This window comes from Palaemon carinicauda, unplaced genomic scaffold, assembly GCF_036898095.1.
Source record: "Palaemon carinicauda isolate YSFRI2023 unplaced genomic scaffold, ASM3689809v2 scaffold215, whole genome shotgun sequence".
Lineage (NCBI taxonomy): Eukaryota > Metazoa > Arthropoda > Malacostraca > Decapoda > Palaemonidae > Palaemon > Palaemon carinicauda.
Window position 1 is genome coordinate 81,760 of NW_027169756.1, and position 26,167 is coordinate 107,926.

At 35.8% G+C, this 26,167-nt stretch overlaps 1 long non-coding RNA gene across 1 annotated transcript; it reads left to right on the top strand.

The window, feature by feature from the left end:
• Positions 1-210: 210 nt before the first annotated feature.
• Positions 211-25,191, top strand: LOC137636038 (uncharacterized). The gene is made up of 4 exons (XR_011042900.1): positions 211-546; positions 3,046-3,273; positions 5,736-5,810; positions 24,886-25,191. It is a non-coding gene; the product is annotated as an uncharacterized lncRNA (long non-coding RNA).
• The last annotated feature ends 976 nt before the right edge of the window (positions 25,192-26,167 follow it).

Sequence of the window (26,167 nt, forward strand, 5' to 3'; positions counted from 1 at the left end):
CTAGGTGGGGTGAGGTACGATTTCAGTGGGGGGACTAGGTGGGGTGAGGTACGATTTCAGTGGGGACTCTAGGTGGGGTGAGGTACGATTTCAGTGGGGACTCTAGGTGGGGTGAGGTACGATTTCAGTGGGGACTCTAGGTGGGGTGAGGTACGATTTCAGTGGGGACTCTAAGGTGGGGAGAGGTACGATTTCAGTGGGCACTCTTTGCATATCATAATCAGTTTCATACTTGATCCTTATTATGTATTTATCTTTTTTGCAGATATTGTAATAGACTGCCAACTGAAATGAAGGACCTAAAGGGAGCAATTGAATTTAAGAAGAAACTAAGGACATTACTTTTCACAAGATCATATGATTTGGAAGATGCTACAATCAAAGAATTGTATAAAGTTATAATGAAAATGTTTCGTTTGATGATTAATATGGACCCAAAGAGAAGTAGTTCACTCGACTTCAGTGGAGGGTTGGATCTAAACCCTAAACAAGTAAGAGTAGGGTTCCCCTGCAGTATAGGACCTGAAAAGCGTCCCTTGAAGTAAGGTAAATAAAGAGGGTATTACTGAGACTTTGAAATTAACTATTTTTTTGTAATTATCAAACCCAGTCTTTAATGATGGTCCCCCAGGAGAGACAAGTTTGCATCTCATTTATTAATACATCTTGTATTCTGTGAATCTAAATATCCTTTTGTGTCTCCTGGCTGGTGACGTCTGCATGTGGAAACCTGGCGGTGGTACATATTAAAGGATTTCGACTCCTTTAATGTAACGCAAGCATGTGGCATCAGTACTGACTGGTTGCGTAGATTTCAATACTTGATATTTCAGTCATTTAATCTTTTTTTAGTTTATCGTGTCTGTTAAATGTATTGGTGATAACTTTTCAGATGTTAATAGAAAAGGTTTCATCATTTGACTGGTAAGAAAAAAATTTGAGATTGAATAATAACTATTTTTATAGGAATAATAATGGTACTGAGTTATTACCGAGTCTATTTTCACTGTGGTATTCTCTCTCTCTCTCTCTCTCTCTCTCTCTCTCTCTCTCTCTCTCTCTCTCTCTCTCTCTCTCTCTCTCTCTCTCGTTGGACGATTTGCCATACTGCTGTCTTTTCTGCCTCCTTTCTTCCACCCTGTTGTCCGACCTCTCTTAATACACTATGTAGTAGAACGTATGTATATTCCCTTGGCAGTGTATGACCCCTATCCCCTGGAGCTAATGATCTCAATTGATAAATGCAGTCTTTAGAGGGGCAGGATAACAAGTCTAGCCGTATTCATTTGCTGAGCTGAGCAAGAACTCTTTAATTTCCTGTTTGATTCAGGGATCCCTCCAAGTGTTCCTATGATATTTTCTTATTGTTGACAATTCTTCTTCACTTTAGAGGTTACTGCACTCTAATTGTTCTGTGGTTGCTTTCCTCTTGGTAAGGGTAGAAGAGACACTTTAGCTGTGGTAAGCAGCTCTTCTAGGAGGAGAAGGAGAAGGTAGTGCCATAGCCTCAATACCATGGTCTTCCACTGTCTTTGGATAGAGTTCTCTTGCTTGAGGGTACACTCGGGCACACTATTCTATCTTATTTCTTTTCCTCTTGTTTTGTTAAGTTTTTCATGGTTTATGTAGAAGATATTTATTTTAATGTTACTCTTAAAATATTTTGTTGTAATTTCTTTTTTTTTTCCTTTCCTCACAGGGTTATTTTCCCTGTTGGGCACCTTGGGCTTATAACATCCTGCTTTTCCAACTAGGGTTGTATCTTAGCAAGTAATAATAATATTAAGTTTACATCTTCAGTGAGATTTTAACCCTAATGTACAAGATTGAACTTAAGGTATATGCATATCAGTGTTTTCTTAATTGCTCATCGAATCTTCTAGAGTTTTTATGATTGCAATTGCTTGCAAGACAAAGAAAGGCATTGCTTGATAGGATTTAGGGAGTGCTGCTGCATATATAACAAGGTCTTTGAACTGTTTATTTATATCAGAGTTTAATGTGCTGCTGATGAAGTCATGTTTTGTGTTTTAATGTGTTCAGGTGTGCAAAGGGTTTCCCTGATCAGGGCTTTTAGGGAGATGTGGTCTGCCAGCACAGAGCATCATTAACTAAACTTGTTAGTTTTGCAAGTAGAGACGTTGCAAGATCAGCTTAAGTATACTGAAGTCCTTAAATATAAACTATTCTTTGTTATTAGTTCCAACAGACTTGCCCCCTCAATCACAAATATTAAGGTCAGTACTACACAATATTTTAGATGTTTTATTCCAGCTATGACTATATAGTGGAAAGACAGTTGAATCTTTGTAACTTCAGATGTTTTTATGTTCAACAGGCTGACACAACTCTCTTTTTATAGTTGATATATACCAGATCTATCAGTCACTACTTTTCATATAGTTTATTTCCATATTTCCTTTCCTCACTGGGCTATTTTCCCTGTTGGAACTTTTGGGCTTATAGCATCCTGCTTTTCCAACTAGAGTTGTATCTTAGTAACGATAATAACAATAATCTATAATGCAATGTTTTATGTCAAGGGAAACATGCCAGTCTGCATTAATGACTTGTTTCCAATGGTGAAGTGTTGTGTATATCTGGTGAGCTATAAAGTCTGGGAATCAGGGTGAGACACCCCATCAGTTTTTCCTACCCAGGTTGTAACTTATCTAATCAGAACACCAGTTTAGCAACGAGACAAATCAGGCAGCAGTGTGTCATGGCTGTGAAAGCTGGCTATCAACACACTGCCAGGGCAGGCACTACAGAAAATAGGAGGAGAGATTCTCTCCTCCTCATTCCTGGGTTGACAAGGAGGGGAGGTTTTAGTTGTGGTAGCCTATGAACTGTATAATAATAATAATAATAATAATAATAATAATAATAATAATAATAATAATAATAATAATAATAATAATAATAATAATAATAATAATAATAATAATAATAGTGTCCAACACAAAAGTGATTATTGGCTATTGCCTTGAAATTGACTTTTATGCCTGAAAAGAAAAGACTGCTAATCTGTTTTCCCTTTTCCAGATCTGATGGAGTGAGGTCGCCAACCAGCTGTTAAGTGCAAGTGCACTTCAACTATATCACAGTTCCCACTTCCCTTCTCTCATCTGCCTGTCCAACTTACCTTGGGTTTGCTCCCTGTTGCACGTGAGTTCTGATTGGCCTCCTAGGACCCTGGCTAAAGTAAAGCTACTCACAGGTCTGGTAGCTGCCTGGTCCTCGTATACACCGACTTCCCTGTCGTTATAACAAGTAAGGTTGATTTTCCTTTTGGGTCATCTGATCATGCTTTGATTTCATTAGTGGTAAAGACAGAACAACCTGTCCCTAATGTATATTTTAATGTAAGATTTATATAAAATCTCAGACTGGAATGATATATAAGTGATTTTTTCTAACATGAATTGGTCACAATTGTATGGTAGTGTTGAGCCTATTTGGGCTATTTTCCCTGTCTGAATCCTCAAGCTTATAGCTTTCCCAACTAGGATTGTAGCTTAGCAAGTAATAATAGTAATCTAGTCAACATAATCGGTAAGCGTAGCACTTTAGATGCGTTAAGGTACCGAGTGAAGGACAAACCATGTTTTAATGATGATTGTTGACGTGGTCATTTGGAGAGGCAGGAGGCATATCATCTTTGGCAGGGTAACAGATCAGATTTGACTTTGAATAACTATACTCGGGTAAGAACTGTTGTTCAGAGTTTATGCTTCAACTGAAAAGGGATGCAATTTAACTAGAAAAGACGCCCTTTCTGGTACAACACAGGAGCATATGTGGTGGTCTACCCTTAAATCTGCACTCTTTGGTGTAGACAACAATTCCTCCTTTACTTAAACTAACTGGCTCAGTCACGCATTGTCCAAAGCAAAAGATAACACTTTTGGCTGATGTGTTTGACAGTAAACAGAGTAATGAAAAACTTGGTCTTCCGCATTCCTGTTTTCCTAAGGCTGAACTAACTAACTTTAGCTCTTTGATCTTGTGAAATTAAAGCTCTCTTAAATGACCTTGATGCTCATGGAGGTGTAGACCCAAATGGTATTTTTCCTTTGCTTTTTATAAAGACTAGATTTCTTAACTCCAAAGTTAATTGTTATTTCCCACAAGTTAGGATAAGGTTCTTTTAGCACTTGTTGAAGATTGGTAATGTTACTCTATTATGTAAATGTATTTGCGGTAGCTCTAGTCAAGCTGTGATTACCGCCCATTTTCCGTCGCCCCCATTTTATCTAAAGTTTTTGAACGACTTTTGGCAAATTGTCTAGATATGACTGCTGAGATTGATCATCTGTTCCCTAGTCCTGAAATTAGGCTTTGAGAGGCCTTGGAGCATGTGATGCCCTTCTTATAAATCTCCAATGCTGTACAGAAATCCCTTGATTGTGATAAGAGAGTTCGTATGATTGGCATCAATTTTAGTGCTGCCTTAAACCTTGTTAATCATGAGGCACTTCTTTTCAAACTAAAAACAGTTGGGAGTGGGGTGTCTTTATTTACCATTATTATTGAATTCTTAAGTAATATATTGCAAAGAGTTGTTGTTGATGGGCACCATATTGAGTAAAGGAATATATCCGGTGTTTCTCAGGGTAGTGTTCTTGGCCCATTACTTCTCGTACTCAATACACATGTGGTTTCGCCTAGAACTCAAGTTTGTTGCAAGTATAGATTTTTTGCTTCAATATAATCTCCTGAATGTAGATCTTGGGTTGCTGAATCTCTAGATAGAGAACTAGGTACAATTAGTATATGGTGCAAATTATGGGGCATGAAGTTAAACCCCAACAAAACTCTAGGTTTGATTGTAAGTAGGTCGAAGACTGTCACCTCAACATCCAGATTTCTGCATTGATAATGTTTCTTTAACTAAATACGACTCTTTGAATTTTGGGTGTGATACTTGTAGCAAATTTACTTTTGAGAAACATTTTCAATCTGTTTTTCAATTGAACAATTAATAGCATATTGAGAAAGTCTTAAAATTTTTTATAATTTATTCTGAAGAAGTGTTTTAATTCTTTCATTTTACCTTGTTTCGAATATTGTTCTCCTGTCTGGTCTTTAGCTGCTGATTCTCATCTTAATTTATTGTACAAAAACTGGCGGTTTATTTAATTTCTTATTCTTGATTTAGATATTAATCTCTGGCACAGTCATTCAGCTAGTTCTTTATGCATAATGCATAACATTTTTCATAACTCTGACCAATCTTTGCATCCAGATCTTCCTGGACAGTACCCTGCTGCTCGTAATACTAGATATTATGTAGTTAATTCTAACAGTCTTGCCTTCTCCATGAAAAATCTCAATAATACACGGTATTCTAGAAGTTTTATTCCTGCTGTGAACCAGATTGTGGAATGATATTCTTAATCAGGTAGTTGAATGGGTGGAACCTGAATAGTTCATTTATGAAATATCTATTTTAATGTTGTTACTGTTCTTAAAATATCAATTTCTTTTCTTTTCCTCACTGAGCTATTTTTCCATGTTGGAGCCCTTGGGCATAAAGCACATTGCTTTTACAACAAGGGTTGTATCTTAGCTATCAATAATAATAATAATAATAATAATAATAATAATAATAATAATAATAATAATAATAATAATAATAATAATAATAACAACAATGTTGTGTTGTATGTGCAATGTCTAAAATGTAATTCAGCTAAAAGTATGAGAATACTAATATATTTATTTTCTTTCAGAATTATATACCTGTGTTCCAAGTTTTCAAGAAGATACGTTAACAGTACTGGAGAGATTCTCTTCACTAATTACAGGTAAGGTGTTCATATGGAAATGTGACTGTTTTATTTCAGGTACTATTGACTCTTAGAGTATCATAAAATACATTAACACAAACCAAAATTGTGAAATTCATTCTAATTATTAAAGTCTTCCTTCACCTAATGAGTTATCCTAAACATTTGCTTCTTTCCTTTTTAATCGCAAAAGTCCTCTGATAATTATGACTAAGCCCTTCGTCATGACAGCCATACAGATCCTACTAAGAAATTGTGAAATATTAATTTTTTTCATACATTGTCTCAACTTGAACTTGCCCATATGTCCATGTCTGTCATGCACAATTATACATATTGTGATTGCACCATTCACATAAAATATGTATACATATACTTCTTTATCCATACACCAGCAAAATAATACTACCCCACAAAGAACTAGCAAATCTCCTAATTTCGCCTAGCGTACCATTGCCATGTATAAAAATGCCAACCTATTTTGGATTCCAAAACTAACAATATTTTTGTATCTTTCATCATTCCTTGCATGGGCATCATTTTCATACTTGTGATCTTTCACTACTCCAAACACATCTTCCTATTATAACCTTTCATTTGCCTATCTCATTTTCTGTTTGTTTTTCTTTTTTCTTAAGAATCGAAAAACTCGCGCGCACACTGTTAGGAACAATTGCAAGAACTTCATCCATACCACATATTCCTTTATAGTCTCATCCCCAAACTTCTTCCATGCTGAAGTGTCCAGTCTGTATCTCATTTTTCACCATATGTGCTGCTTCAAACGCATTTTTCTATGCCTTACGCCGGTTTTTATTCTTCTCACATTTATACTTCTGTCTTGAAGATCATGCACTATTGTCACTGAATACTTACATATTGTTACACACAGTCATAAACTCGCTAAAGTCTCACTCACTATTCTGTCTTCTCTCAATGAATTAATATACAAACTTTCCTATATGATCTGCCACTATTATTATACATTTATATTACTTTATAGTATGATTACCGCCACTGATAATAGTTCATTTATATTTTTCCCTTATGACAATCAACTCGCGTATTAATATCCTCTTTAGCTATTGTAAGCAGGTCTTCAAGGAGAAACACACTCCAAAATCAAACCATTGTTCTCTAGTTTTGAGTAGTGCCATAGCCTCTGTACCATGGACTTCCACTGTCTTGGGTTAAAAGAGCTCTCTTGCTTGAGGGTACAGTTGGGCACACTATTCTATCAAATTTTTCCTCCTCTTGTTTTGTTAAAGTTTTCATAGTTTATAAAGAAAATATTTATGTTAATGTTGTTACTGTTCTTATTTTTTTTCCTTGTTTCCTTTCCTCACTTGGCTATTTTCCCTGATGGGTCCCCTGGGCTTATAACATCCTGCTTTTCCAACTAGGGTTGTAGCTTAGCAAGTAATAATAATAATAATAATAATAATAATAATAATAATAATAATAATAATAATAATAATGATTTTTTTTTTCACACACCAAGGCCCGCCTGAACAGACTTTGTGTCTGACGGAGGGCGAGAAATAAACCCGTAAAAAAAGATGATGATAATAACACAATATGCATTAGCAAACCTTTTTGGGGATTACAAAAACAGTATCATTCTCCAACCATCTACTCAAACCATGATTATTTTTCAAACTCCAGTATTTACTTTGTTGAACCCTCTTCAAGCTCTTTTTCATTGAACCATACTTCTATTAATTCCTGAGATATTCTTTCTCATATGGCAATTGCTTTTATATACAGTTTTACACTAACTACAATTCAACATAAGCACATGTATTGTGCTCTGCAGTACACACTTTAGTTTTCTAGTTCACCCCTTTTAGCCTTACCTGCTACTCGCATTGCTTTGTACATCCTGGAGGAGATGTATAAAGGTGGCTACAGTTATAAAGTAATCCTGTTCTAGATTTGTGATCCATTGACCATTATTCCAAAAAGGATTAATTCTCTTATCTGTACTCCATCCTTTATACCTCAGTTCACCACATACAAAACCATTTTAATATGCTTTTTCTTTCACAATCCTTTCCCTGACCAATCTCACTGCAACCAAAACAGGCAACCAATGACCATCTACCTGTCACACCCTCTTTTCTGTACATCATCTGTCCTTCCAACTCTCTGATTTACACTTCTATTTTTATTTACCCCAGCATAATAGATTCTTTAGCTATGGTAAGCAGCTCTTCAAGGACACTCCAAAATCAAACCTTTGTTCTCTAGTCTTGGGTAGTACCATAGCCTCTGTACCATGGCCTTTCACTGTCTTGGGTTAGAGTTCTCTTGCTTGCTAGAAGAGTCTCTTTAACTATGGTAAGGAACTTTTCTGGGAGAAGGATACTCCAAAATCAAACCATTGTTCTCTAGTCTTGGGTAGTACCATAGCCTCTGTACCATGGCCTTTCACTGTCTTGGGCTAGAGTTCTCTTGCTTGAGGATACACTCGGGCACATTATTCTATCTTATTTCTCTTCCTCTTGCTTTGTTACTTTTTATAGTTTATATAATAAATATTTATTCTAATGTTATTACTGTTTTTGAAATATTTAATTTTTCCTTGTTTACTCTCCTGTCTGGGGTATTTTCCTTGTTGGAGCCCCTGGGATTATAGCATCCTGATTTTCCAACTGGGATTGTAGCTTAGCAAGTAATAATTTTTTTCTTCTGGGGACCTTGGTTGACAGGTGTGTGTTAGCATCCTATTTCCTCTAAACTGTCAGGTTCTGGGAAATCATTTCTTTTTTAATGCTTCTCTCTCTCTCTCTCTCTCTCTCTCTCTCTCTCTCTCTCTCTCTCTCTCTCTCTCTCTCTCTCTCTCTCTCTCTCTCTAACAGTAACACAGTAAACGAGTTCAAGAATAAGTTAGACAAGCTCATAAGAACTTTCTAAATGCTTAAAGTAAATCACTCTACCCAAGATCATATGGAGACTCCGTGGATGGACTAAAAAGTCTCTCTCTCTCTCTCTCTCTCTCTCTCTCTCTCTCTCTCTCTCTCTCTCTCTCTCTCTCTCTGTTTGTGTGCATATTACCAGGGGAGCAAGAGGGCGTTGAATGGATAACTTGTGCTGTCAAAGTTTGGTGTCGTTTTTCGTAAATTAGGGTCCTTATAGAATGCATTTTGCTTGGTCAAGCTTCTGGGAATTTTGTAGAGACGTCTACATAGGGATAGTTTTGAGATGATCCACAAGCTAATTTTTGCTGCAATAGACAATAAGGGATATCATTGTTTTTAAAGAAATTACTTTGTCTAATTATGACAGTTTAAGCTGTTAATGTAATGAAAGATAGAAGAATTATTTTTTTTTTAATATCCATTACATTATATATCAGCATCTATGGTACTTGCCAAAGACTACATTATCAGGTGTATATAAAGTCTGTTTTCGAAAATATTGTTGCAATATTTCTGTTATATAGTAATGGTACATAACATTTACTAGTACATCCTGTTACACGATTTGTACATCCTCTGGAAGGACATATTTAAAGTATCAATTTGACTTACTATATAAGACTTCATTGTTCTCTTAATAACAGGAAAATGAAGAGGAAATATGCACATTTGTGTTGTAAGGCAATCAAAAGATTTGTTTTAAGCTTAGACTTTTGTGGAAATTTTTATATTTTGCTTCAACAAACCACAAAAAAAAAAAAAAAAATTATACTATTAGTAAGAACTTTTACATTACATTTCATTGTCGGTTTCTTACGAATTTTTTAAATATAAAGAAGTCAATGTTTGTTATTAGCAAGAATCAGCTTCGTCTGTATATAGCCCTTGAAAAAGTTGGTGCCTTTCTTTGACAGTGACAGCCAAGAAAAGGAACATTTTTATTCTTGCTGCAGACGCAAATCTCCGCACGCTGATTTTTGCACATGCACCTTAAACTTATTCCCAGATTAGCTGTGATACTGGAGTCAGTGTTGCTGAGATTTTTTTTTTTTTTGCAGAGACCAGCCATATGATGTGCAGTTAACCATTTTAGGTTTGCTTTACGTGAGGACTTGCTTATGATTGTTGCAATAGCAGAATGTTGGGTATGTTGTAGAAGAGGGTCTTCTGCTTGTGGAAGGCTTTAATAGTCTGGATTTAGCTATTAGAGTTTTGTCTCTGTAATTCAACCAATGATAGCTCAGTGCCGCCTGATGCATGAACTACTAAGGACAGGCAAGATTGCATCAGCTCGTCACTGATAATCTGCAACTGCATATCTCTAAAAAATAATATCAGAGGATTAAAAAGCATCTGCCCTATACATTGCCACAACTTTTTTTTGCCAAGTCAGTAGAAAATATCATCCTCTTTACCTGGAAATGCATAAAAGAATGGTAACAAGTTGCATTTGTCCTTATCTAATTAAATGAATGTATCATGGCTACGAATAAATGTCTCAAGATCTATTAAAACTCTTAAATTGGTCAAGGAAGTTATTGCTCTGTAACATTACCAGAATGATAACATCTATGCCATTGGAAGGAATGACAATACGATTTGCACCTAATTCTTCAGCACTGTAAATTGTATTGAGGATGGTTCGGTTGCCAGCTTCCCTGCGAGTTGGTCCATGTGTGGTGATGTCTCTCATTCCCTTTTCTTCAAAAAATAAACATTTTTTACTTCTTTATAAAGGCTTGATACAGGTCGAGATGAACTGGACAACATGAAATCCCTGAAGGTAGGCACTGAAAGGTGATTCTGGATATTATATAACTCCAGTAATCCTGATTTTATTTTGCCTTGTCTTTTCAATTGCACTTAGACTGGGAAGTTGATCATATATAGTAGAGCAGAATTGAATGTTTGATGTTTATTGGGACATCTTGAAGAAGGGTGTATCTGTAGCCCTGTTTTACATCTGAATTTTTGGTTTGGGTGAAAGGACCACTTGTCGGTTGCATACATGGCATCGACAATGACAGAAGTGTTGATTGTCACCTTGGGTAATGTATCTAGACATTTTGCGTGTCTTCCAATATTACTTTCAATTTGTTTACTTTTCTCATTCTGCCCTCAAAGTCAAATAAGGAGGGTGGAATTTCAGTACAGTCATATTCTTCAGCAGTTACCACCTGAGAAACTATCTGAAGCAGATATGTTTCTGAAAACTACTTAACTTTTTCTTTCTTAAAAGTCTTTCTCACAATTGTTTACCTTCACTTTCAAGGAGAAAAGTATTTAGGCTTTTCCTCCAATGAATTTGACTTGATTCAAGTCACTATGAGATTCTTTGAAAGCACCTACTCTATATGATATGCAAACCAATCTTTCTACTGTAAGCTCTTGGAATAGGTTGACCATTTCTGTGATGGTCACTTGAAGATAACCCTGTGCTGTCTGCTAATCCTTGAGACGATGACCGATCTAAATTCATGATTTTTGGGTGGTGTCTCAATACTAGTGTTCATATGAAGCACTCTCTTCAACTTAACAATACTGTATTTTCAGCAAACATAGGTTTTGTGGAAAGCCATTTCATTTTGGGTTTTTAGTGTCGACGTGATCCCACAAGTATACATGGCTTTGGTTCACTTCAGTGTTGTATTTCTGTTCAAGAACCATACAGTCTTGCCAGTCCTTAGTAGTTTGTGTAGCAGATGGCACTGAATAATCTTTGATGTAGTTGCAGGTGTAAATCAGGACTGTTGCTCAGTCTTCCACCAGCAGAGGATGTTCTTCTAAAATATATTAAAAGTTTTGCTATTCCAACGACCATGATAAAGTTCTCTTACTTGACTACCACAAAGGTTATTGACAACATCAAATGGCTAATCTCCGCAAAAAAAAAAAAAAAAAAATGCTGACTCCAGTTTACACGAGAAAAATGTAACTCCGAGTAAAGGGAATGTGCAAAAATCGATGTGTTGAAAATTATCTGCAGCAAGAATAATGTTTCTTTTCTTGGCTATCACAATCAAGGAGAAGCACCATCTTGCTCAAGGGTAATCTACTTGATCGTTGATACTGACAAATATTAATAAGCACTGACATTTTTTATATCTCAAAAATCCATAAGGAAAATGCAAGGAAATAAGATTTATCAGTTCTTACTAATTATATCGATAAAGCTAAATATTAAGATTTCCATAAAACACAAATCTATTTCCATATGACACACTGTGTAATATTTTATTTTCATTATTATGTTAGGATAATGAAGTCATATATAAAATATCAAATTTGCAATGATATGCCTTCCTAGCAATTATATCACTATTTTTTGTGTGGTGAATCTCTCTGAAAATCAATGCTGGAAGCATCCCTCTATTGTCATATGACACAGTATGGTGACATTTCCTTTTTATTGTCATGTTATCAACAGTACAATAAAGTCTTGTATATCAAATGCTCTGAAAATATACTTTCAAGTATGATGCACTAGGAAATATTCAGTATGATAAAATAAAACACATAATATTAAACTAATAAATTTGTGAAACTGAATTATATCCACCTGTTAATGTGGTATATTGCAAGTACCGTGAAGTATATTCTTCCAGATTTCATTTTTAGTATTACCATAACAGCTTCAAATGTCATGAATACACATTGTAATTTCATGGAAGACAATGACCACCTAATTTTTGTACCATAAAAACTAACAAGATTGTTTGCTGAACAGAAACTTATGAAATGTGCTTCATTTTCATTCGCCAAGACCCTCGACACCCATCACATTCTCTATCCCTTGATTATTCCTTCCAACTTTAGCATTGAAGTCGCCAATCACAATTTTCATATCTCTTGGATCTCATCTATTAAACTCTGCAGTCCTTCATAGTATTCATCTTTTCCTTTCTTCAGGGAAATCATTCGTTGGGTTATAGCAAACTGTAATACTCATATTGCACTGCTTTGATTTGAACTTTTCTAGTAACAATCTACTATTTACAGCTCTCCACTTGGTTAATGGCTTTTCTGCTCTTGGTGTCATCAATAGGAATATATGATAATGATGATGATTAAAACTGACAAAAAATTAGCTCAAGGGTCACCTTGAAACTACCTCTGCATACAAGTCCTTCTAAATTCCTGTAAACCTGGCTAAGCAAAAGGCATTTTATAGGGATCCTAGTTTTTGAAGAATGGCACCAAACTTTAACAACACTACATGGGATCTGTGCTCCCTAGGTATATGTGTATGGTTTTAGGTTCCATGTTTTTACTAAGTTCGCATTCTTTATCTAAATATCCAAAACCTGACCTTCTACCCCCACAGGGTCATCCACTTACATCTTCCCCAAATGGCTCCTTTCAATAGGTTTTTGGTTTGAAGTCCCTTACTTTGATTAGTGATACCAAGGTGATACCATCTATTAATATTTGTACATCGTCTTAAGCTGACTCTTCACACCTTAGCATTACCTAGACAGCCACTGCCATAGTTATCCTTTTAGCTTTCTATTCAGTCACCACTAGTATTGCTCTATACATGTACATTGATTATCCATCAACTATTCAATATCCATTTCTGTTTCTGCTTATTCTTATATAATTTTCTTTCAATGGTGGCATAAGTCTTTTAATAGTTTATATTTGTCATATCTGTTTTGATTTTGTTACTGTTTTAATAATGTCTTGTTGATTTTTTCTCATCGTTTATTTCCTTTCCTCACTGGGCTATTTTTCCCTGTTGGAGCCCTTGGGCTTATATCATCTTACTTTTCCAACTAGGGCTGTAGATTGGCTAATAATAATAATAATAATAATAATAATAATAATAATAATAATAATAATAATAATAATAATAATAATAATAATAATAATAATAATATTCTCTTGTTTTACACAACTAGCTACTTTTATAAATCTATTTTCAAGTCTATATTCCTGGCAATAACAACTCATTTGAACATAATTACATTTTCGTCATTTTTTTTTTCAGAACACCCACAGTATATATCACAACTTAAACTCCTATTCCATTTTCTCTATACTTCCCTATTCTTAGGTTTACTGCCAACATCCCTTATTCCTAAGCAGAAATATTTGCCTGTCCAGTTCTAAGCATTAGTATACTTGAAGTTTTCTCTAAGTATACTTATTAAACTGAAATATGTCCCTATTCATTTCAGGGCATTATTACACTTCAACATTTTCTCTGAATAGACCATTCTACCAATATATCTATCAGACATAGTTCGAGGAAATCTTTGCAACCGAATCTATCAAAGTAACATTTCACAATATATTTGAACTAGTGCAGTCATTCTACCATTTCCTTTCAATGATTGTAGGAATAAAATCCATTTTTTTTACTCATTCTCTTCCTTACATTCTCCTATACAGCCATCTTGCTCTACTATCATAAGTTCCTATCAACAACCCTATTATAATTAACACAATTCAAGGACCAAACATGCACAACTTGCTCACTTTCTTGCAGACTGTTAACAATGATACGCAGCAGGGTTTAACAATCGATAATTCACACACAACTGAACTATATTCTTACACAGCCAACAACAATCTCTTGATAAGTTTATATACTGCAGCATATATCTACATCTATCTATCTATCTATTGCAATACTAATTTCCTCGATTCAATTGCACTTCTGTAATAGCAACAGCAAACTAGTCACTCGTGAAATCTCTTTTGTCTATTCAGCCCACTCTCAAACAATAACTGTACCCCTTCCATCGAAATCCTTAAAATAAATCTGCCCTTTTGGCATAAACACAGATCTAAAGTGTCTACCAACTTTTCTATCCATCATTATCAAATAATCAGCTCTCAGGACCAACTGATATAGCCAGGTAATCCTCATCTTAATGCTGACTGTTCTTATTGCTATGAGTCCAATCTGTTGAACGTCTCCATTCTTTTGGGTTTTCATTTATCTCCTGTTACATTATTATTATTATTATTATTATTATTATTATTATTATTATTATTATTATTATTATTATTATTATTATTATTATTATTACTACTACTACTTGCTAAGCCACAACCCTAGTTGGAAAAGCAGGATACTATAAGCACAGGGGGGGCCCAACAGGAAAAATAGCCCAGTGAGGAAGGGAAACAAGGAAAAATAAAATATTTTAGGAGTAACAACATTAAAATAAATATCTCCTATATAAACTATAAAAAGTTTAACAAAAAGGAGGAAGAAAAATAAGATAGCATAGTGTGCTCGAGTGTACCCTTTTTACCCTCAAGCAAGAGAACTTTGACCCAAGACAGTGGAAGACCATGGGACAGAGGCTATGGCACTACCCTATACTAGAGAATAATGGTTTGATTTTGGAGTGTCCTCATAGAAGAGCTGCTTGCCATAGCTAAAGAGTCTCTTCTACCCCTAACAAGAGGAAATTTTATTTAGTTGTAGGCTTCTTTATCTCGTCTTCTAATCAAGTTCATTCGTTTTACCCATTACTGATCCTGGTAACCTTTCTGAAAGGTTTTCCTGTTCACGTCCTGGTGTCCCAGATTAAGGTTGATATATTGAGAACACCCGTATTGCCTTATCTCAAAGATCATTTAAACATTTAGTAGTCTCTCTTGTTTTTTCACAATTACAACAAAAATAATTAACATTTAAAAGGACTGCATCATTTGCTTTTACTCATTTTATAATCCTTAGCATCTCCTGAATTCGTTTTCTACCCATTACTCACAGCATCCTTTAAGCAGCTCTCCTATCTTCTATTTGATATCCTTCCTTTCCAGTCATCATAGGATCTGTTTTGCTTATGTTTAGCACATTCATCTCTATATTTTTCTCCTCCACTTCAACATTTCTATGCCTCTCCGTCCATTATTGGAATACAGTAAATGATATAGGGTTTATCCTTGAAAGGCATCTAAGATTTTTCTCATATACTTCTCAAACACCTACCACTGTCTTCACCCTAGATACATGTTAAGTAGTCTGTCCATCTAATTCCTACAAATAGTGGTATTGCGTGTCTTCTCAAACACCTACCACTGTCTTGAGGGTACACTCGGGCACACTATTCTATCTAATTTCTCATCCTCCTGTTTTGTTAAAAGTTTTATATTTTATATAATACTTATTTTGTGGTTTTACTGTTCTTAGAATATTTTTTCATTGTTTCTTTTCCTCACTGGGTTATTTTCCTGGTTGGAGCCCCTGGGCTTAGAGCATCCTGTTTTCCCAACCAACTAGGGTTGTAGCTCAGCAAGTAATGATAATAGTAATAATATACAAAGGACTCTAGCCATCTAATTGCTTGCCTTACTACTTTAATAAGTGTCTTCTCGAGGTATCATTCCAGTATTTAGCTCATTATCATGACTGTCTTTGTTGCATTACCTTTAAGATATAGGGATCCTGATCAAGCACTATATACACTATCCAACGTTGTTAATCAAACTGTGTATAACTCAAACACGAACATATTTTATGCCCTTGCAAATGAATCTATTACCTCTGTCTGTATTTCACACTGGACCACATAAACAGGGTAATGTTTCTCCCATGTGATATCAAACAAGACCTTACTTTGTCTCATTTTGTTTCCCATTTTAGACTATTTTGTATGATTTTCATCTGGAATTTTTCATTTCTAATTTTCTTTCTTTTTATATTGCATTCTAAATTCAGTTACATTTCATCCAGGAAACTTTTTAAACATTATAGAAGCTGTTTGACCAAAGATCTGGCAGTTATTTAAGTCTTATGGAAGCGTTCTAAACGTTACAGATGAATTCTGAACAAAGAACTGGCAGTAATTCTTCTATTTCCACATTCATGTTTCTACACATTTTCCTTCATTCTTTTATTGAATCTCACAGAAAATTCTTGGTCCCAAAATAGAAACTTACAAATACTAACTGGTTGACATTTTTCTTGTTTGTCCATTCTTTTGCATGAATTATTCGTTCTCCAATAAAAACACTTTTTTTAATCACATTTATCCATAATAGTCTTAATATCTACTTTCATTTTATTTCAACTATAATCAATTGAGCATCCTAGCAATAACTTTACTCCTTCAAAAGTATTCATTTTATGGGACAACTATTCTACAGTAATACTCTGGCTGTCATCTCTATATACGTAAGCTATTTGGATATTTTCTCTCTACAATTACATGTCCTTACCTCCCTCAACAGCAAATGACACAGGGCTGATAATTGGTAGAAATCGGCATTTTTCTCAAATAGTTTCATTTTTTAAATCTTATGAGATTAAAGTAACGATATCCAAATAGAATCTTTCTGGTGACCTGCGTTCCTAATTCTCACCACCTGCTTGCCTTAGTCCTTTGTCCCTTCTCATTTCTACATTATTATTATTATTATTATTATTATTATTATTATTATTATTATTATTATTATTATTATTATTATTATTATTAGAGGAGGAGTGGAAGTTATTAAAAGAAAATTTTGTTGGAGGCAAGTGATGTGTAGTGGCAAGAAGTTTGTTGGAATTGCAAGTGATGTGTGTGGCAAGAAGTTTGTTGGAGGCAGCATGAGGAAGGGCAGTGAATGGTAGAATGAAGGAGTGAAGGTAAAAGTGGAAGAGAAAAAGAGGGCTTTGAAGAATGGCTGCAGAGTAATAGTGTAGAGAAGTATGAAAGAGATAGAGAGAAAAATGTGGAAGTAAAGCGCAAGGTAAGTGAGGCAAAGAGGGCAGCTGACCTGAGGTGGGGTCAGGGATTGGGTCATTCATATGAAGAGAATAAGAAGTAGTTTTGGAAAGAAGTGAAGGGTGTAAGGAAGGCTGGTTCAAGAATTGAAGAGACAGTGAAAGATGGAAATGGAAGATTGTTAAAAGGAGAGGAGGCAAGGAAAAGGTGGGCGGAATATTTTGAAAGTTTACTGAATGTTGAGGATAATAGGGAGGCAGATATAATTGCTGTTGCAGGTGTTGAGGTGCCAGTGATGGGAGATGAGAATGAGAGAGAGAGAGAGGAAGTGAGGAGATCACTAGATGAAACGAGAGTAGGAAAAGCATCTGGTATGGATGGTGTGAGAGCTGAGATGTTGAAGGAAGGTGGTGTGACTGTACTTGAATGGTTGGTGAGATTGTCTAATATGTGTTTTGTGTTGTCAATGGTACCAGTAGATTGGGTTTGTGCATGTATTGTACCACTATATAAGGGTAAGGGAGATGTGCATGAGTGTTGTAATTCAAGGGGTATTAGTTTGTTGAGTGTGGTGGGTAAAAGTGTATGGTAGAGTACTGATTAATAGGATTAAGGATAAAACAGAGAATGCAATCTTGAAGTACAGGGTGGTTTTAGAAGAGGTAGGGGTTGTATGAATCAGATTTTTACAGTTAGGCAGATATGCAAGAAATATTTAGCAAAAGGTAAGGAGGTGTATGCTGCGTTTATGGATCTGGAGAAAGCATATGATAGAGTTGATAGGGAAGCAATGTGGAATGTGATGAGGTTATATGGAGTTAGTGGAAGGTTGTTGCAAGCAATGAAAAGTTTCTACAAAGGTAGTAAAGCATGTGTTAGGATAGGAAATGAAGTGAGCGATTGGTTTCCGGTAAGAGTGGGGCTGAGACAGGGATGTGTGATGTCACCGTGTTGTTTAACTTGTATGTTGATGGAGTGGTGAGAGAGGTGAATGCTCGAGTGCTTGGACTAGGATTGAAACTGGAAGACGAGAATGACCATGAATGGGAGGTAAATCAGTTGTTGTTTGCGAATGATACTGTACTGGTTGCAGACGAGGAAGAGTAGCTTGGCCGATTAGTGACAGAATTTGGAAGGGTGTGTGAGAGAAGGAAGTTGAGAGTTAATGTGGGTAAGAGTAAGGTTATGAGATGTACGAGAAGGGAAGGTGGTGCGAGGTTGAATGTCATGTTGAATTGGGGGAAGTACATTGGTATATGTATGTATGTAACTTTGCTTCTTATTTAGGTACTTTTCCTGTAGTTAATTCATTACAAAAACTAATTTTTCTTTGCCTTGCTTATGAGTTACAATGCCCAAAAGGCTATACACTACAGTACCAAACTTTATTCAATGAACTATACACATGCACTCATTAACCTTGCACAAATCAACTTAATACCGTCACTGTATATCAAACCACGTAACTAGGACACATATCACCTATGTTATACGATACAAGGCCTTCTCTTTAATCTTAGTTTATCTTCCATTCCAAACTCTACTTGACAATGTTTCAGAATTTATTCCACACTTCATCCGATGTTTCTTCATCTACCACATACCGTACATTATTTGCATTCTCTCTCTCTCTCTCTCTCTCTCTCTCTCTCTCTCTCTCTCTCTCTCTCTCTCTCTCTCTCTCTTTCTCTCTCTCTCTCTCTCTCTCTCTCTCAGCATGGACGAATCTTGCCCTCACTACAAGCTCAGATATAATACTCTTAATGTTACTATGTCTGTCATTCCAATCATCATCCTGAAACATTCGACCTCTTATTTCTCAACTCATCTGCAATTGTATGGCGGTCTGCTTTTCTTTCGTTTATCGATTGCATCCATTATCAAGTATTTATTCCTAAGGAGAGTTCTTTCATTCATCGGCTGTTTCTTCTTTTACCTAACTGCCTACATTGTTTTGTTTACAAGATCACATTCTATTATTATTATTATTATTATTATTATTATTATTATTATTATTCCTCGCTAACCTACAACCCTAGTTGGAAAAGCAGGATGCGATAAGCCCAGGGGCCCTAACAGGGAAAATAGCCCAGTGAGGAGAGGAAACAGGGAAAAATAAAATACTTTAAGAACAGTAACAACAATAAAATAAATATTTCTAATATAAACTATAAAAATTTTAACAAAACAAAACAAGAGAAAGAGAAATTAGATAGAATATAGTGCCCGAGTGTATCCTCAAGTAAGAGGAACTTGACCCAATATATGGTGTTTCAGACTTTATTTTTTCTTTACCAACACTCAACCAGTCCTTGTAAATTATTATCTGAACTTTCTCTCCTACTTCAATCAATAGACATTGAAACACTTACTCTCATTTATTCACGTGTATTCACATTATGTTCAATGTCCACTTCCTTTCTCCCTAAAGTGAAATATGTCTGTCCAGTTCTTTTGACCACATGACACATTCTCTTTACATTTCCTTAGAGCTACAAGGACTAGAGTCAAATAAGCATTATACATTACAATACCGAGTTTTATTCAATGAACTATCTACTTGCACTCATTAACCTTGCACAAATCAACTTAATACAGACAGTACGACCAAGTATATAAATAACCCCTTATGGAATGCTATGCCAGACATTCCTTTCAGTCTTGCTTCATTTTCCATTCTAATCACTACTTGAATTTCCTTTAAGATATGTTTTCATACACTTCCTAGCTTAATAACCCCCCCCCCTTCTCTCTCTCTCTCTCTCTCTCTCTCTCTCTCTCTCTCTCTCTCTCTCTCTCTCTCTCTCTCTCTCTCTCTCTCTCTCTCTCTCTCTCTCTCAGGAGAATCTGACTCCTTATTTTATTTCCTTTTTTTGTCATTCCATTCTTCCACATCAATCATAACACTCTTATTCTTCACATTCTTCTGCAATTTTCCCTATGTCTGCATTCATCACTCATGAACCAAATTCAGTTTCTTATTTTCCCACCAGTGATTGATCCTTATCACCTTTACATACTGCATTCATCAAGTATTTAATCACAGAGGGAGTTCTATCTCTGCCTGTTCTCTTCAATCAAGGAACTGACTTCATTTAGTTCTCTTTTTTAAATCACTTTCTTGCAAGGAACTTTACCATTCTGACCAGAGTTACTCTTAAAACATACGTTCCTTCAGACTCAAGTTTCTCACATGACCAACATTCAACCTTTTCCTTTTCAATCACAACCATTCTGACCAAAGTTACTCTTAAAACATACGTTCCTTCAGACTCTAAGTTTCTCACATGACCAACATTCAACCTTTCCCTTTTCAATCACAACCATTCTGACCAAAGTTACTCTTAAAACATACGTTCCTTCAGACTCAAGTTTCTCACATGACCAACATTCAACCTTTCCCTTTTCAATCACAACCATTCTGACCAAAGTTACTCTTAAAACATACGTTCCTTCAGACTCTAAGTTTCTCATATGACCAACATTCAACCTTTCCCTTTTCAATTACAACCATTCTGACCCAAGTTACTCTTAAAACATACGTTCCTTCAGACTCTAAGTTTCTCATATGACCAACATTCAACCTTTCCCTTTTCAATCACAACCATTCTGACCAAAGTTACTCTTAAAACATACGTTCCTTCAGACTCAAGTTTCTCACATGACCAACATTCAACCTTTTCCTTTTCAATCACAACCATTCTGACCAAAGTTACTCTTAAAACATACGTTCCTTCAGACTCTTTCTCACATGACCAACATTCAACCTTTCCCTTTTCAATCACAACCATTCTGACCAAAGTTACTCTTAAAACATACGTTCCTTCAGACTCTTAAGTTTCTCATATGACCAACATTCAACCTTTCCCTTTTTAATTACAACCATTCTGACCCAAGTTACTCTTAAAACATACGTTCCTTCAGACTCTTTCTCACATGACCAACATTCAACCTTTCCCTTTTCAATCACAACCATTCTGACCAAAGTTACTCTTAAAACATACGTTCCTTCAGACTCTTAAGTTTCTCATATGACCAACATTCAACCTTTCCCTTTTCAATCACAACCATTCTGACCAAAGTTACTCTTAAAACATACGTTCCTTCAGACTCAAGTTTCTCACATGACCAACATTCAACCTTTCCCTTTTCAATTGCAACCATTCTGACCAAAGTTACTCTTAAAACATACGTTCCTTCAGACTCTAAGTTTCTCACATGACCAACATTCAACCTTTCCCTTTTCAATTGCAACCATTCTGACCCAAGTTACTCTTAAAACATACGTTCCTTCAGACTCTAAGTTTCTCACATGACCAACATTCAACCTTTCCCTTTTCAATCACAACCATTCTGACCCAAGTTACTCTTAAAACATACGTTCCTTCAGACTCTTAAGTTTCTCATATGACCAACATTCAACCTTTCCCTTTTCAATCACAACCATTCTGACCCAAGTTACTCTTAAAACATACGTTCCTTCAGACTCTTAAGTTTCTCATATGACCAACATTCAACCTTTCCCTTTTCAATCACAACCATTCTGACCAAAGTTACTCTTAAAACATACGTTCCTTCAGACTCTAAGTTTCTCACATGACCAACATTCAACCTTTCCCTTTTCAATCACAACCATTCTGACCAAAGTTACTCTTAAAACATACGTTCCTTCAGACTCTAAGTGTCTCACATGACCAACATTCAACCTTTCCCTTTTCAATCACAACCATTCTGACCCAAGTTACTCTTAAAACATACGTTCCTTCAGACTCTTAAGTTTCTCATATGACCAACATTCAACCTTTCCCTTTTCAATCACAACCATTCTGACCAAAGTTACTCTTAAAACATACGTTCCTTCAGACTCTTAAGTTTCTCACATGACCAACATTCAACCTTTCCCTTTTCAATCACAACCATTCTGACCCAAGTTACTCTTAAAACATACGTTCCTTCAGACTCTTAAGTTTCTCACATGACCAACATTCAACCTTTCCCTTTTCAATCACAACCATTCTGACCCAAGTTACTCTTAAAACATACGTTCCTTCAGACTCTTAAGTTTCTCATATGACCAACATTCAACCTTTCCCTTTTCAATCACAACCATTCTGACCCAAGTTACTCTTAAAACATACGTTCCTTCAGACTCTTAAGTTTCTCACATGACCAACATTCAACCTTTCCCTTTTCAATCACAACCATTCTGACCCAAGTTACTCTTAAAACATACGTTCCTTCAGACTCTTAAGTTTCTCACATGACCAACATTCAACCTTTCCCTTTTCAATCACAACCATTCTGACCAAAGTTACTCTTAAAACATACGTTCCTTCAGACTCTAAGTTTCTCACATGACCAACATTCAACCTTTCCCTTTTCAATCACAACCATTCTGACCCAAGTTACTCTTAAAACATACGTCCCTTCAGACTCTAAGTTTCTCACATGACCAACATTCAACCTTTCCCTTTTCAATCACAACCATTCTGACCCAAGTTACTCTTAAAACATACGTTCCTTCAGACTCTTTCTCACATGACCAACATTCAACCTTTCCCTTTTCAATCACAACCATTCTGACCAAAGTTACTCTTAAAACATACGTTCCTTCAGACTCTTAAGTTTCTCACATGACCAACATTCAACCTTTCCCTTTTCAATCACAACCATTCTGACCAAAGTTACTCTTAAAACATACGTTCCTTCAGACTCTTAAGTTTCTCACATGACCAACATTCAACCTTTCCCTTTTCAATCACAACCATTCTGACCCAAGTTACTCTTAAAACATATGTTCCTTCAGACTCTTAAGTTTCTCATATGACCAACATTCAACCTTTCCCTTTTCAATCACAACCATTCTGACCCAAGTTACTCTTAAAACATACGTTCCTTCAGACTCTTAAGTTTCTCACATGACCAACATTCAACCTTTCCCTTTTCAATCACAACCATTCTGACCAAAGTTACTCTTAAAACATACGTTCCTTCAGACTCTTAAGTTTCTCACATGACCAACATTCAACCTTTCCCTTTTCAATCACAACCATTCTGACCAAAGTTACTCTTAAAACATACGTTCCTTCAGACTCTTAAGTTTCTCACATGACCAACATTCAACCTTTCCCTTTTCTATCACCTGTTTGCAGAGGTCAATCTCCTACACATATATTAAAACTCTAATTCACCTTTCCTCCATTCTTCTCTATTCACAGCATCATCCAATTAGCGTTCTTCCTTCGTTTCATTTCCAGACAACTTCAACATTACTTCGTCCATTTTTGTAGTAAATAAAAACAATAATAATATTATTAAATCCTTCTGAAACATTTACCACCGATTTCACCCTAAATATAAGTACACTCTTATTTTTCTTCCTCTTGTTATGTTAGATTTTTTTTTATATAGTTTAAACGAGATATTTGTTTTAATGTTAGTGTTCTTAAGATATTTTATTTTTGTCTTGTTTCCTTTCGTCACTGGGCTATTTTCTGTGCTGGAGCCCTTGGGCTTATAGCATCCTGCTAGGGTTGTTGCTTAGCAAGTAATGACAATAATAATAATAATAATAATAATAGAAGGGGTCTGTTCTTCTGTTTCTTCTCAGAGTAGGGTTCTAGTTGTTAATGATAAAGACTGCTTTCATTACATTGTTTTTAGGATATAGGGACCCAAATATATTTGTTTGAAAATTAGATTAAATATAATATGAACGCTTTACTAAATATCAGTATATTTCCCCAGTCTGTATTGTACACTAAACCACTTAAATACGTATACTGTATCTCACTTGTGATACTATACAAGACCTTACTTTTTCCATTATAGACTGTAGTTAATATTCATATAGAATTTTTAATTGGCAATTTATATTCCATTCCAAATGCAGTAAAACTGTTACTATTTCCAGAACCATATTTTGCACATCGTCGTTCAGTCACACCATAAACTTTTTTTTCACATGAATCATGGAATTTTCTATACATTCTATTCATCACATTCATTTTTCGTTATTTAAAGCATAAACAATTATCTTTCTTTACTCTGTAACAAGTATAAATTTAATCTACGTTTTTTATTTATGAATTTTCTCAAATTTGGTTATTTTATTCCTATACTGCACAATGAACTAAAATTTCGTGCCCATATCAGGATTTGTCTAGCAATAAGTAATTTATCAGTTCCACTTGGCTAATAATTATGGAATATTTTTATATGCCTGTATAACTTTTCCAGTCCATTGGCTAATTTTCATATATGATTCTCACTTTGTAAGTTTCTTTTATATATGTATTGATAACTTTTCCAGTTTCCTTTTGGCGAATTCCATTTTCTATGTTTCTCATTTCTTCCTCATTTTCTATGTTTCCAGTATATGCACAACTATAACTTTCCCAATTCCCATTTTTTCCCCAATATTCTATCCATAAGTATTCCAGCCCAATGGGCATATAGGTAATTCCCATTTTCTATGGTTCAAGTATGTAAATTTTTCAGAAATGGTCGGAATCCTGGTGCTTCCAGCAGCAGATCGGGGTATACCTGGAATTCATCGCTTCTTTTCTCTTCCGGGCGGTACTGGAAGAACCTGGAACCAGCCCTACACCAACACCAGTGAGGGGGGGACCCTGGTCGCTCATTCGTCCCTGGTACTATAAAGGTCTGCAAACCTATCTTTAAAAATTCATTTACAAAATAGCTAAAGGCAACTCAAGAGGCTAAAATTGACAACTCATTGAACTCTTAAACACCATTTTCTATGCTGTATCTGTGAGAAACCTTCAAATAAAATAAACCTGTGAATCAGTACTATATTCTTTGAATACATCCTTTTTTTTTTTTTTGTGGTTTTGAAATGAAACTTGTTTTTGCATTTTTCTTTCGACTTGAACATGAGAATACAAAGTTGAACATTGGAATACATTTTCTTTCAACTTGAACATGAGAATACAAAGTTGAACATTGGAATACAGAGTTGACAGGAAAAATTGAATAAAGCAAAAATATTTTATGGCCAAAAACTGAATAAATCCAAAAGATTGAGCAAAAGATTTAGAGCAAAAAATTATTCAAGGCAACATTCAAACACTTGTGTATCACACAACAGTTGACATGCCATTTTTATACATAATGGTAAACTTCACTGCCAGAAAACTGCCTAAGCACCAAAAAAAAAAAATAAGAAAATTCAAAACGTCAAAACGTTTACGAAGAGTGTCCAGAAACTGCGTTATATAAGCCCTGGATTACCAGCTGACTTTTTTTTTTATATGGGGGGGGGGGGCGGCGCTCCTCTTGATGGCTCACAGGACTGCCACTCTCTCCTCTTGATGGCTCACAGGACTGCCACTCTCTCTCCTCTTGATGGCTCACAGGACTGCCAGTCTCTCTCCTCTTGATGGCTCACAGGACTGCCACTCTCTCTCCTCTTGATGGCTCACAGGACTGCCACTCTCTCTCCTCTTGTGGGCTCACAGGACTGCCACTCTCACTCCTCTTGTGGGCTCACAGGACTGCCACTCTCTCTCCTCTTGTGGGCTCACAGGACTGCCACTCTCTCTCCTCTTGTGGGCTCACAGGACTGCCACTCTCTCCTCTTGTGGGCTCACAGGACTGGGGCTCACAGGACTGGGGCTCACAGGACTGCCACTCTCTCTCCTCTTGTGGGCTCACAGGACTGCCACTCTCTCCTCTTGTGGGCTCACAGGACTGCCACTCTCTCTCCTCTTGATGGCTCACAGGACTGCCACTCTCTCCTCTTGTGGGCTCACAGGACTGC